The following is a 12,928-nucleotide window of genomic DNA, read 5'->3' as shown; positions in this document are numbered from 1 at the left end:
ATTGCATACAAGGCTATGGACCAAATGCTGGAAAATGGGATTAGACTGGACAGGGATGGATGGGCGGCGCAGACACGATGGGCCGAAGGGCCTCTTTCTGTGCTGCAAAACTCTATGACTCTATGACTCTATAACCACCACCATGTGTGATGGAGTAGCAGACTGAAACGCCATACTGTCATTTATTTATGCAATTCAATTCAAGTCAATTTAATAAAATAAAAAAGCTGCTTCATATTCCACTAGCATCTTGTAACCTGTATAAAAGCAGATGTGTTGTGGGACATCACAGAAACAGAATGGGATAAATCGGAGGATACTATCAGGCACAATGCAGTTTTGCGATAATTCGATACTTCAGCTTGTTTAAGGCCTGAAAGGAAGTTAGATGGTCAGCTGTTCACTAACATAAGTTCAAGGCCAAGGTGGTGGGTTTCACAGGCACATTAAACAGGAGAAGTGCATGTGTGGGGATAGGAGAGACATTAAGGAAAGATGCAGAATCAGAGCTCAGAGAGGGCGGACCCTCAGGTGTTTGAACGTCGTGACCAGGGGAACTGTGTGATGTAGCATCTGAACTGATGGACTTGATCTTAGAGACTTCATCTTTGTAGAGAGATTAGAGAAGCTGGGATTGTTCTCCTTAGAGCACAGAGGTTTAAGCGGAAATTCACCAGAATGACTTGGATTTGTGTCATTAGAGCAGTGAATGTTAAGTGGAAATTTAACATAAAAGTACCGGGAATGAAGGACTTCAGTTATGAGGAGAGACTTGAGATATACGTTGATCTCCTTAGAGCAGAGAAGGCTAGGTGGAGATTTAGTTGTATGATTCCTGGGGAAAGGGACTTCAGTTATGAGGAGAGATGAGAGAAGCTGAAGTTGTTCTGGTGCAGTCTGCGAGGAACTAAGAAGTGGATTTAAATACAGTTAATAATAGTTTTTGAAAATATTTCAGGCTAAAGCTAACACTGAAAGAAAATGTTGAAAACAGAAACCTATTGTGTCAGCTCAGAAGCACTTTACCTCGGACAATGAGGAATTTAATTTAAGGAGGAAAATACATTTTGACAATATTTCTTTTATGTTTCTGGCCATATAATTAATTAATTCTGTGTTTACCACCACAGATAGAATCAGCAAATCACAGAACTTTCCAGCAGCGCTGGAACCACAGCACCATCGTGTCTGTGCTGACTCTTTGCCAGACCAATCACATTAGTCCCACTCATATGTTTTTTCTTCAAAGTCCTGCAAGTTTTTCACTTTGGATCATTTAGCCCATTCCATTTTGACAGTTACAATTAGAGTTCCATAGAGGGAGTGCAACGATGGTTCAACAGATTGATTCCTGGGATGGGGGGATTGTCCTATGAGGAGAGACTGAGTAGTCTAGGCCTATTTTCTCTAGAATTTAGAAGAATGAGAGGTGATCTCATGGAAATATATAAAATTCTTAAAGGGCTTGACAGGGTAGATGCAGGAAGGATGTTTCCCCTGGCTGGGCCGTCTAGACCCAGGGGCCACAGTCTCAGAATAATGGGTCGGCCATTTAAGACAGAGATGAGGAGACATTTCTTCACTCAAAGGGTGGTGAATCTTTGGATTTCTGTATGCCAGTGGGCTGTGGCGGCTCAGTCGTTAATTATATCCAAGCAGAATATCGATTAATCTTTGGATATTAATTGAATCATGGTGTTTAGGGATAGTGCTGGAATGTTAGATGTCCTACTCCTGCTCCTATTTCGTATGTTTTTATGTTCTTAATATACATTTAGAGATAATATTCCACTTTACATCTCGTAAACTGTAAATTTAGTGGTATTATATACAAACACAATGGATGAAATAGAATGATACAATCCGCCTAATAACCCTGTATTGTGCGGCAAATGTAACTGTGCATTGAAATCAATGTAGTTTGTTTCTGAGTCCAATTAATTTAAAGAAATTAGCCGACTTTGAAACAATAAGAATAAAACTCAATTTTGACGTGAATGAAATCCATGTGTTTTATATTCACCATTTCATTCAACTGAAAATCAAGTCAGCTTGGAGCTTGGTTGGAAATGCAGTAAACTTTAAATTGTAGTAAACAGTGAGGGGGATAGCAGCAGACTTCGGAATAGAGACAGTCTTGTGAAGTGGGCAGGTACATTTAATGTAGTGAAATCTGAAGTGATGGAATTTAGGTAGACGAATGAGGAGAGACAATGTATAGGAAATTAAAATATATTACAGGGCGTTCCGAATCAGAGCGCACATTCACAAATCTTTAAAGGTGGCAGGACCTATTGATCAATATGTTAAAACAACCTTTAAGATCTATTGCTTTAATAGTAGAGACATAAATACAAAAGGAAGGAGGTTTGCTAAACCTTTGTAAATCACAGGTTAGGCCTCAGCTGGAGCATGGTGTCCAATTCTGGCCACCACACATTAGGAAGGATCTCATGACCTTATAAATGATGCAGAGGAAATTTAGCAGAATGGTAGAAAGATTGACAGAAGTTAGTTATGTGGAGAGACTGGTGAAGCTGGGGTTGTTCTCCTCGGTACAAAGCAAGCATGTACCCATAAGGAGGAAATATGGGGCTTCCAAAGCTACAGCGCTTGGATGAGAAAGACAATGGAGGTTAAATTAAATTATGACAAATGTCAATTGCAGAATACAGCAGAACACCAGGTAGAATAGGGAGAGTGCAGGCGGAAATTGAAAAATTACATAAGAAGGGAAAGGGGAGCAAATGGAAACAAATTAGCGGGTAAAATGTATCATTTATAAGCATTAAAGTAATGTTGGGGCCGATTAATGTCAAAAGAGGAAAGATTCTTGTGGAGGCAGAGAGCATGACTGGGGTACTGAATGAATAGTTTGCAGCTGTCTTCACTTAGGAAGATGATGAAGTTAATGTTGCAGTAGATGTACTGGATAGGATAAAATAGATAGCAAGGATGTAGAAAATAAGTTGCCGATATTTACGTTAACAATTCGCACGATCCATATGGAATGTATGCTACATTGCTGAGGGAAGTAGTGGAGGAGATAGCTGAAGGTCTGACCACGATTTTGCAAAGCTCCTTGGAAATCAGAGTGGTGCCCAAGGACTGAATCATTGCAAATATCATGTGACTGTTCAAAAAAGTGGAGAGAGATATACCGGTTAATGCCAGGCTAATCAGTCTACTTTCAGTGGTGGGAAAACTACTGGAGACCATTGTTAAGGACAATATTAAGTCTGACTTACAGAAGCATGGTGTAAAAAGGAACAGTCAACTTGGAGCTGTTCAAGAAATATCATGTTTGACTAACTTGACTGAGTTTTTTGAAGAAATAACAAACAGGCCATGCAGCCGATTTTGTATATCTGGAATTTCAATTAATATCACATAACAGATGCGAAATGTAGAAGCACATGACAGTATAGGCAGGATGGTAAATTGAGTACGTAATTGGCTAAGGGATAAGAGGCAGAGAGTAGTGTATTTGCCTTAAAGAAACAAAACACCATTAAGGGATGCACAGATACAAAAATGGTCAATTTTAATGGAGTGAAACCATCATTTAAAGACAAAGCAAGCACCTGGGTGGAGTCTGTGTACAAATAATGAGCATCTTTACAGATTTCCACATGCGACCATACCACAAAACACAAGGCTATCGTGGAATCTCCATTATGGATTAGATGGAGGCAGTAACGGTAGGAATTCAGATTGGGAAAAAATTGAGTTGAAGAGATAAAGTCTAAATTCTGAGCACCAAAGGCAGCTGCAGCATTGTATTGCTTGAAGGACATTCGTCTCAGCCCACTGTTCAGATCTGTTTCTCAGTGATATGCTCAGTTCCAGCAGTCTGAATGAGGAAATGGAATTGAAATAAATTCTTATATCTGAAAGCTGCCTGAATTATTCACCAGAAAGATTTAGATATACAAGCAGTATACACACGCTCAATGATAGCAAAACGTGCCTGAAGTTGAGAGGCAAGATGCTAAAGAGAATGAAAAATAAGCAAACAAAGGGAAATGCTAAATACTGCAGAGAACAGCAGCAGCAGTTAGTTGTGAAATCGGAAGTCAGCGGTTTCAACTCGAAGGAACTTCAGTTCAAAGAAAGAGGAACAAAGCTGCTCGCAGAAAGAACAGTGTCTCAAAACAAGCGAGACAACTACAATATATTTAGTATAATATACAGTGACTGTATTAAAAATTCAGTTTCTCTCGCGAAGTGTCCAATACCCCCGGCATTATCTGTTCATGTTTGAGTGCAGACACTGAGTGGGTTGCTTGACCTGAGGTCAGCAGTGGTGAGCCCGGCAGAACTTTACCCTCCTACCGCGCATGCTCGCTCTGCAGCAGGCAACAGATATCAAAGTGCTACATCACGACTTTTGGCAGAGGCTTCCTTCACTGTCCTCAGAGCACTGAGCTGAATGGTAGCGCCAGTATCCGCTTGTTGGAGATCAGGGAACTCAGCAAGGAGCCGATGTTGACCATTCGGCCTTACATTTATGTACTTCTTAGGTCTGCACTGCAGGCACTAACTGAGCTATCGGGGGATCAGTATGCTCCACTATTCTCCTGACAATAAACATTATTCTCCAAATTAAGTCGAGTAACAATTTAAACCGTGCTTTTTCAAACCGAGAGATGATGACTTAGTTCAATTTATCCAATAAGGCCTTTAGGAGACAATTGTTCACGCAGTGATTGGACACAATAAGGAAAATGGGATCACATGGTGCAGTTGCGGTGAATAACATAGATGCATTTAATTTGAAACTATTTGGTAACATGAGGGAGTTAAGAATAGGAGAATATGCTGATAGTGTCATCTGAATAGATTGGGAGGTGTCTGATGTGGAGTATAATCAATGGCATAGACCTTTTGGTGCCGAATGGCCTTGTCTCTGTGCTGTTATTGCAATGTATTCTATTTAATTCTCAGGCTGAATTTCACAGTAACAGTAAATGCTGTAAACAGAAGCCTATGGTTTCAGCTCTGAATCGCTTCACCTCGGACAGAGAGTAATTTAACCCCTGACAGTAAGAACAGTGGTTCAGAACCGAGAATGTGTTTAAACACATTTAAAGAAGTACATTGTGGCAATCTTTCTTATACAATTTCAACTGAAAAATTAATTAATTCTTGTATAATCCACCACCGTGTGCGTTGCTTTAGCCGACTGGAAATCCATACTGTCGTTTATTAGTACAAATTGATTCAATTATTAAAATAAAAATAGTTATTTCATATTCCACCAGCAACTTCCAAACTTGAAAAGGGGATGTGCTTAGGGACATCACACAAACAGAATGGGATAAATCGGAGGATACTATCAGACAGAATGCTGTTTTGCAAGTGAATTACAGTAACTGAAGTGACAATAATTCAATACATCAGCTTGTTTAAGGTCTGAAAATAAGTCAGATGGTCAGCTGTTCACTAAAAATAAGTTCAAGGCCAAGGTGATGGGTTTCACAGGCAAACTAAACAGGGGAAGAGCATGCGTGGGGATAGGAGAGAGATTCGGGAAAGACTCAGAGTCAGTGCTCAGAGAGGGCGAAGCCTCAGAACTGTTTGAGCGTTGTTATCAGGGGAACTGTGTGATGTAGCAGCTGAACTGATGGTCTTGATCTTACAGACTTCAGTTATGTAGTCAGAGGAGAGCAGCTGGGATTGTCCACGTTGGAGCGCAGAGGTGTAATTGGAGATTCACCAGAATGGCACCAGGCCTGAGCAACTTCAGTTATGCGGAGAGATTAGAGACACTTGGATTTGTCTCCTTAGAGCAGAGAATGTTAAGGGGAGATTTATCATAAACATACCGGGAAAGAAGTACTTCAGTTATTAAGAGAGACTAGAGAAGATTAATTTTTTCTCCTTTGAGCAGAGAAGGCTAGGTGCAGATTTGTCAGTATGGTACCAGGGAAATGCACTTAATTTATGAGGAGGGATGAGAGAAGCTGGGGTTGTTCAGGTGCAATCTGTGTGGAACTAAAAAGTGGATTTAATTACCGATAAAAATAGATGATGAAAATATTTCAGCCTGAGGTTAACAGTGAAAGAAAATGCTGACAACAGAACCCCTGGTTACAGCTCAGAAGCGCGTCACCTCGTACAATGAGGAATTCAACCCTGACAGCAAGGGAACGGCATCAGACCCAAGAATGAGGATAAACATATTGAATGAAAATGCACTGTGACAATCTCTCTGATATAGTTTAACCGTATAATTAGTTAATACCTTGCTTACCACCACAGATAGAATCAGCGAATCACAGAGCCTGACAGCGGAGCAAGAGGACATTCGGCCCCTCGTGCCTGTCCTGGCTCTTTCTCAGACCCAAAACATTAGACCCCCTCATATGTTTTTCCTCATAGGCCTGCAAGATTTTCCATTTGACACATTTACACTATTCTGCTTTGACATTTACAATTAGAAGTGCACTAACAGAATGATTCTCAGACATTCAATTATTAATGAAATTGAATTCAAGACACTTATTGCAATTATATAGGGCCCCAGTGAGACCAAACCTTCAAATTGTGTACAGTTTTGATCTCCTTACCTAAGGCAGGATATACTTTCCATAGAGGGACTGCAACGTTGTATCAACAGACTGATTCCTGGGATGGGTGGATTGACCTATGAGGAGAGATTGAGCAGACTAGGCCTATATTCTCTAGAGTTTAGAAGAATGAGAGCTAATCTCATTGAAATATATACCATTCTTACAGGGCTAGACAGGGTAAATGCAGGAAGGATGTTTCCCCTGGCTGAGGCGTCCAGAACCAGGGTTCACAGTCTATAAATACATACTCAGCCATTTAGGACTGAGATGAGGAGTAATTTCTTCAATCAGAAGGTGGTGAATTTTTGGAAATCTTTACCCCAGAGGGCTTTGGAGGCTCAGTCGTTAATATATTCAAGTCCATGATCGATCATTTTTTGGTTATTAAGCGAATCAATGGGTATGGGGATAATGCGTGAAGGTGCAGTGGGGTTCAAAGATCAGCCAAGATCTTGTTCAATAAGGAATCGGGCGAGAACGGCAGGATGCCCTATTTCTGCTCCTATTCTTATGTTCTTATGTTCGTAAAATATATGAAGAGAAAATGTTCCACTTTACCTCTCGTAAACTATAAATTAGGGGAATTATATAGAAACACAATGGAAGAAATAGAACTGTACAAACGACTACTACACAACTATTGTGCTGCAAATACAACTGAACATTGCAATCAATGTAGTTTGTTTCTGAGTCCAAATAATTTAAAGTAATTAAACGACATTGAAATAAAAAACTTTAAATTGCATTTGGAAGTGCATGAAAGCCAAGTGCTTTATATTCTCCATTTCTTTCATCTGAAAAGCAAGTCAGCTTGCAGCTTGGTTGGAAAAGTAGTAAACTTGAAATATGTAGTAAGCAATGCACTGTATAGTAGCAGACTTCCGGAGGACAGAGAGAAACTGGTGAAATGGGCAGGTACATTGCAGCTGACATTTAATACAGAGAAATATAAAGTTTTGGAATTTGGGCAGACGAAAGAGGAGAGGCAGTGTATAGGAAATTATAAAATATTACAGGGCGTTCAGAAACAGAGCGCACATAGAAAAGTATTTAAATGTGGCAGGACTCGTTGATCAATGTGTCAAAAAAATCTTTAATATCTTTTGTTTAATATTAGCGACATAATATATAAAAGGAAAAAGGGTTATGCTAAACCTTTGTAAATCACATGTTAGTCCTCAGCTGGAGTACTGTGTCCAATTCTGGCCACCACACATTAGGAAGGACCTGATAACCTTGTAAACGGTGCAGAGTAAATTTGCCAGAATTGCAGGAGGATAATCAGAATTCAGTTATGTGGAGAGTCTAGTGCATTTTGGATTTTCCACCTTATGGCATAGAAGGTAAACGGAAAATTTACCAGAATGGTAGCAGGGATCATGGACGTCAGTTATGTGGCGGGATTAGTGAAGCTGGGTTTGTTGACCTCATGGCAGAGAAGGTTAAGCGAAGATTAACCAGAATGGTAGCAGTGATGATGAGCTTCAGTTATGTGGAGAGACGAGTGAAGCTGGAATGATTCACATTATGGCATGGAAGTTTAATGGAAGATTAACTAGAATGGTAGCAGGGATGATGAACTTCAGTTATGTGGAAAAACTTGAGATGCTGGGATTATTCACCTTATGACAGAGAAGGTTAAGTGAATATTTACCAGAATGGTACCAGGGATGATGAACTTCAGTTATGTGGAGAGACTAGTGAAGCTGGGATTGTTCACCTTAAGGCAGATAAGGTTAATGGAAGAATAACCAGAATGGTAGCAGGGATGATGAACTTCAGTTATGTGGAGAGAGTTGTGAAGCTGGGATTGTTCACCTTAAGGCAGAGAAGGTGAATGGAAGATTAACCAGAATGGTAGCAGGGGTGATGAACTTCAGTTCTGTGGAGAGACTAATGAAGCTGGGATTGTTCACCTTAAGGCAGAGAAGGTGAATGGAAGATTAACCAGAATGGTAGCAGGGATGATGAACTTTGGTTATGTGGAGAGACGAGTGAAGCTGGGATTGTTCACCTTAAGGCAGAGAAGGTTAATGGAAGATTAACCAGAGTGGTAGCAGGGATGATGAACTACAGTTATGTGGAGAGACCAGCGAAGCTGTGATTGTTCATCTTATGGCAGAGAATGTTAAGAGAATATTGAACAGAATGCTACGAGGGATGATGGACTTCAGTTATGTGTAGAGACTAGTGAGCTGGGAATGTTCACCTTATGGCAGAGAAGGTTAAGGGAATATTAAAAAGAATGGTACCAGGGATGATGGACTTCAGTTATGTGGAGAGACTAGTGAAGCTGGGATTGTTCACCTTATGGCAGAGAAGGTTAAGGGAATATTAAACAGAATGGTACAAGGGATGATGGACCTCAGTTATGTGCAGAGACCTGTGAAGCTGGGAATGTTCACCTTATGGCAGAGAACGGTAAGAGAACATTTACCAGAATGGTACCAGGGATGAGGGACTTCAGTTATGTGGAGAAGCTGGAGAAGCTGGATTTGTTCTCCTCTGTACAAAGCAAGCATGTGCCCATAAGAAGGAAAAATGGGGCTTCCAAAGTTAGAGTGCCTGGATGAGAAACAGAATAGAGATTGCACTAAGCGGAGTTCAGGAGGCTTATGACAAATGAGAATTGCAGAACGCAGCATAACACCAGGTTGAATAGGGCGAGTGCAGGCAGAAATGTAAAAACGATATAAGAAGTGCAAAGGAAGCCCATGAAAACAGATTAGTGGGTAATATACACCTTTAATAAATTTTAAAGGAATGGTGGGGCCGATTAATGTCAAAAGAGGAAATATTCTTGTGCACGCAGAGAGCATGACTGAGGTACTGAATGAGTAGTTTGCATCCGTCTTCACATAGGAAGAGGATGGAGTCCATTTTTGCAGTAGATCTACTGGATTGGATAAAATACATAAAAAGAATATGAAAAATAAGATTGCGTTAATTACATTAACATGTCAGCCAATCCATATGGGAGGTATCCTACATTCCTGAGGGAAGTGGTTGAGGAGATAGCAGAAGTTCTGACCGCAATCTTACAAAACCCCTTGGAAATGGGAGTAGCGCCAGAGGAATGAAGGATTGCAAATATCATGTGACTCTTCAAAACGGGGAGAGCGATACACCTGTTAATGCCAGGCTAATCAGTCCACCTTCAGTGCTGGGAAAACTACTGGAGACCATTGTCAAGGACAACATTAAGTTCTCACTTACAGAAGCAAGCTTTTTTCAAGAACAATTGTGTTTGACTAACCTGATTGAGTTTTTTGATGAAATATCCCTGAGGGCTGATGAAAGTTGTGCCGTAGATTTTGTATATCTGGAATTGCAATTAAGTATCACATAACAGAATCACCCGAACTGCAGAGGCTCATGGTATTATAGGGGCGATAATATATTGATACGAGGGAGTGAGCAGTGGTGAATGGAAGTTTTACTGAATGTGTGGAAATATGCAGTGGTATTCCTCCAAGGGGCGGTATTAAGACCATTGATAATCGTGTTCTACCTACATGAATTGGACTTGTGTATAAGGGGTAACATTTCGAATTTTGCACTGATGGAAAATTTGGCAAGGTTATATATAGAGAGCTGGATAGCAGCAGATTCAGGAGGAAATAGACAGAGTGGTGAAATGGGCAGACTATGACAGCTGGAATTTACTGTGGCTAACAGTGCAGTGAAGCACTTTGGTAGAAACTTCATGGCGAGGCATTATAATACAAATGACAATATCTTCAAGTTGTCAAAGAGCAAAGGTAACTGGGAGCACATGCTGACCGATCATTGAATGTGGCAGGGCAAATTAAAGAGGCAGTTAAGAGCGTGTACGAGATATTTGGCTTTGGAAAAAGATGCACTTAATAGATGAACAAGGAAGTCCAGCTAAACATTCACAAATTACTGGTTAGGCCTCAACTGGAGTATTGTGTAAAATTCTAAACACCGCATTTTAGAAATGATTTCAAGTGCTTCGCGAGGGATCAGAGAAAGTTTCCAGGATAATACTAGGTATGAGTGCCATCCATTGGAGGAGCTGAAATTGCTCTCCTTACAACAGAGTTATTAGCAATATATGGGGCTTTGATAGAGCAAGGAGTGATAAACTGTCGGCAAGCAAAGTTCAAAGATTTCAGATAAACAGCTAAAGTTCAAGAGCGGAGATGAGGTGAAATGATTTGACACAGAGGTTTTTTAAGATCTGGAACACACTACCTGAAAGTGTGATTGAATCAGATTCCATATAATCTTTCATATTTTGCATGGTTATGTGTTAAAACCTCGATCCTGGGACTAAATGTCTTTCTTCTGCACTGTAAGATTGAATGGCTAAATAAATAAGGCCTATCGAGACGACCATGTGTAAACAATTTCAAAAATCCATGGCTGGTATCAGGATGTGCCTTTGCCTTGAAGAAACAAAGCCATGGTAAATGATGCACAGATACACACATGGTCCATTTTGTGACTGAGTGAAACCATTACTGAAAGACAAAGGAAAGCAGCTGGGCGGTGTGTGTGTGAAAAAACTGAGCATTTTTACTGATCTCCACAATCGACCATAGCACGGAAAAGAATAGCAAGGCCACCGTGGAATCTCCCTTATGGAATGAATGGAGGTACTGACGGTGGAAATTGAGATTGAAAAAATGGAGTCTAAGAGATAAATTATCAGCACAGCAGGGCAGATGCAGCCCAGCATTTGTTAGCGGACATTAGTGTCCGCACTCTGGGCAGATCAATATCACAGTCAGATGCTCAGCTCTTGCAGACTGAATGAGGAAAAGGGGTTAAAATAAATTTCTAGGTCTGCAAGCTGCCCGAAATATTCACCAGAAACATTTAATTGCACAGACAGTACACGCAGGCTCACAAATATCACAAAACGCCTTACATTGAGATGAAAGTGTGAAAAGAGAATGAAAAATAAGCAAACAAATGGACAATGTTCAGTCATGCAGAGAAAAGTAGCAACAGTTAGGTGTGAAAACGGAAGGCTGCGGTTTCAACTCGAATGTTCACGGAAAGAAAAGTGTCCCAGAAACAAAGGCAGTGCTAAAAATATATTTACTGTAATATCCACTGTCAGATAATATTGTTCTTCTCCTCTTTCCAAACCTCCTAAATTGTAGAAACATGGAAACGTACGGCACAGGAAGCCATTCGATCCATTGTGACTGTGCCGGCCAGAAAGCATCTTCCTTTGCCCACCGGGTACATTCCTGTTCTTTTCCACAGATTAGCCGGCATTACTGAACCGACAGAAGAACCTTTAAGTCAACCGAACAACATTGTGAAACCGCACACCTCATCAGGTGATATTGTGATTTATCAGACATACTCTTAACCGTTTTATTTCAATTACTCTTATCTTTCCCCTCTCCTTTGTGAAGAAGGAGACTCACCCTGGAACATGGCTGTAAGGGCGGCGGTTTTCTGTTTTGCCCTTGGGGAGAGTGGATACATTGCATATCTGATCTCCGACGCTGCAAATCTCTCACCTCTCCCGAAAACTAATACCACTTGCACTGTCTCAATGTTACTCATGGAGAATTCAGCACAAACAAATATCCACTCTGACAGATTGCCGATCTAAAGTGGTCCACTTAGTTTGCCAGGAGTTGCTTTAATCCACTGAACTACCGGAGATCGGTCACCACCGGATTCAGTCCCACTCTCCTGCTTACATTTGCCCACTCAGTTACCTCGCAGACCCAGAATCCAGCAAAGCAGGTAATAAATTGATCACGACTCACCAAACAGCATTAACATGGCGGCTCTCTCCATGTTCTAGTGTGAGCTAAATTGAGAGATGAGAGCTGTAAGTAACGGCGACTGATTGTTATGCTCCGCCTCGCAGAAGTTCATACCAGGAAGCGTTGAGGCACTGAGAGCAGAAAGAGAGGCCGGCAGGAAGTGAGGTCATCCCCACAATTAAAGCAACAGCACTGAGTTTGTTTACAAGCTGGAATGCAGTACGGATTGGAACGTTGCAAGCTCCAGCTTTACAAAATTTGAATATTAGACAATAATAACCGGCAACAACAATCATTAGGGTTGAAAACGGGCTGCAAAATCGCTACCACCTCTTTCCACCCTGCGGTGTGACAATTCACCCCAAACAGTTTACTATCATTCTCTTCCCTGAAGGACCTTAATTATCTAGTTGACTATGTACGACCTCCCGTTGTTTCCTGTTTATTTTCCTGCCGTCAACTAATCAATTACCCCAATTTAAGATTTAAGTTTCCTAAAGTGGGATTATGAACTCATCACCTGTGAGCACCTCAACAGACTCCGGTCCATTAATCTCGGGGTGAGGTTTGTTATTGCTGTTGGGGAGGATTTAC

General features: G+C 40.8%; 1 long non-coding RNA gene across 1 annotated transcript; it reads right to left on the bottom strand.

The window, feature by feature from the left end:
• Positions 1-2,467: 2,467 nt before the first annotated feature.
• LOC147087275 (uncharacterized) lies at positions 2,468-12,477 on the bottom strand. The gene is made up of 3 exons (XR_015075606.1): positions 12,335-12,477; positions 11,650-11,848; positions 2,468-3,853 (listed from the first exon to the last, which is right to left on the bottom strand). It is a non-coding gene; the product is annotated as an uncharacterized LOC147087275 (long non-coding RNA).
• Positions 12,478-12,928: the final 451 nt, after the last annotated feature.

This window comes from Somniosus microcephalus, unplaced genomic scaffold (genome assembly GCF_052327205.1).
Source record: "Somniosus microcephalus isolate GS21.2 unplaced genomic scaffold, FLI_Smic_1.0 unresolved_chr6, whole genome shotgun sequence".
Taxonomy (NCBI): Eukaryota; Metazoa; Chordata; class Chondrichthyes; order Squaliformes; family Somniosidae; genus Somniosus; species Somniosus microcephalus.
This window is presented reverse-complemented; position numbering and strand designations above follow the sequence as displayed.